Source organism: Furipterus horrens, unplaced genomic scaffold, assembly GCF_987537825.1.
Source record: "Furipterus horrens unplaced genomic scaffold, mFurHor1.1.pri manual_scaffold_17, whole genome shotgun sequence".
Classification (NCBI taxonomy): Eukaryota; Metazoa; Chordata; class Mammalia; order Chiroptera; family Furipteridae; genus Furipterus; species Furipterus horrens.
This window is the reverse complement of record NW_028327187.1, coordinates 42,997,325-42,999,585: the sequence shown is the minus strand read 5'-3', so window position 1 is coordinate 42,999,585 and position 2,261 is coordinate 42,997,325.

Below are 2,261 nucleotides of genomic sequence, written 5' to 3'. Positions count from 1 at the left end.
CGACATGAGAGTTAGCCTGGCACTCACAGCTAGTTCTGTTGCAGCAAATCACCGGTGGCGAGAAACTCAAGCGGCACTGGGAGAGGCGGAGGAACAAATTTTATTCACGCATGTGGGCCCAGAGGAGTAGTCTCCAAAGGTCTGAGCCCCAGGCTGCACATTTTACAGGTTTTTATGGCATTTTGCCAGCAAGCGTGGGAATCAATACTCATTGGCAGATCGTTCAAGGGCAAACTGTGCATTGGCGAGTTGTTCGCAGGCAAACTGTTGAAAAAGTTTTTCTGATGCAAATACAAGCACAGTTACAGAAACGGAACATGGTGATTATGCCTTTTTCTGATGCAAATACACAAGCACAGTTACAGAGAGAGAATATGGCGGCTATGCCTTTCTCTGATGCAAATATACAAGCAGTTTCAGAAACAGAATGTTACAGATGAAAAGAGGGTTCTTTCACGTGGCGCCTTGGTGTAAAACCCAAAAACTAGTGTTGAGGAAAACAGTTCTTTATTTACAGCATTCCAACCTGGGGAAGGCACTGAGCACTTCAGCTCAGAGCCCTGTTCTCCCACAGGACCCAGCACTTCCTTGCACCCCCAAAGACTATAAGCCAAGAACATGCCCAGAAGTTCCCCATCTCTTATCTGTCAGCTGTCTCCTTCAGGATCTGGGGTACGATGTCATCAGTCTCCATATAACAGTCTAGGAAAACATGTGCTTTGCCCTTTCAAAGCCACAAGGTATTCTCCCTTTCAAAGCAGCATGGAGTTCTCTCTTTCCTTTCCAAGCCGCATGGAGTTCTCCTCTGCCCTCCTTGCAAACCGCATGGATCTCCTCTCTTCCTCTAAAATGGTTGCCACCTTATTTTTAAATATCTGACCTAACTGCATCCTGTGATGCAGTGGGTGTGGTAACCGGTTCTGGCCATTCACAGAACCTTGTGCAGCCTCTGTATGCTCTCTCTGCACCACTCCATGGTCAAAACCCTCCCATCTCCTTGGGGCCTTGGAAGAACCAAGGACATTTGCATAACTAAGGCACTAGCCATAGTTATGCAAAGGCATCTTAAAAACTGTTCCCTTTGCCCCATCCCCTAACCCACAGGCTCTGGGGGTTTTTGGAGACCCCCTACTCTGTAACAAGAACATGGCAATTACTTTCCCTATCAGTTCTACTTCTCCTGTGAACATAAACACATTCACAGAACACCAACATCCAACAAGGCTCCTCTGTGATAGTGATAAAGTTAAGACAAAAACAAGGTCAGTGCCTTGTCTTGTGTGAATACAAAGCATAAATGTTGTCCAAGTCTCAGACATGAACAAATATCCCCCTCTACTGGTTAAGATGAGGTACCGCTGCTGCCTTCCCAGTGTTATCTAGCATAGTTTTGCAGTGTTGATTGTAAATGCATCTCACCTTTAGATATTATAACTTATATGCTCTCTCCTTTAATAACTATTCTTGATTTTGCCTATCCCAACCCCAGGCTACAAATTCAGAATAAAACTATTGGATTGACTAAAAAGTGTGTTTGGTTTTTCCCATAAGACGGCTCTAGTAGCAGCACTTAGTTGTCTTTAACTTCACTGGAAACAATTTTGTTAGATTGTATTATGACAGCTGTCATTCAGCATGCATTTAAAAAAACCAAAATTGGTGAATTTTCATGTTGCCATTTTAATATTGAACATGGAAGAAAATGAGCCACATTTTCAGCACATTATGCTTTATTATTTCAAGAAAGGGAAAAATGCAATTGAGATGGAAAAAGATTTGTGCAGTGTATGGAGAGAGTGCTGTGACTAATCAAATGTGTCAAGCATAGTTTGCAAAGTTTCCTGCTGGAGATTTCTCACTGGATGATGCTCCACAGTTGGGTAGACCAGTTGAAGTTGATAGCGATCCAAATGAGACATCAATTGAGAACAATCAGCATTATACCACACTGGAGAGAGCTGACGTACTCAAAATATCCAAATCAATAAAGTTATTGGTGAAAATGGAAAATGTGCTTTTTATTTTACAGAAAAAAACCATACAGATTTTTGGCCAACCCAATATTAAGGTGTCTTTTATGCCTAAACTATCTAGGTTTCCTGAAATAGACATTAAGAAATATAAAGATTTGCAATTCAATCTTACAAAAGAAAGGACAATAAGAATAAGTTTTTATAACTTTTAATTGTCATATTACCATATTCCGATTCAAAAAAAATTAAGAAAATGAATAGAATTCTAAAATTATAATTATCAAAGCT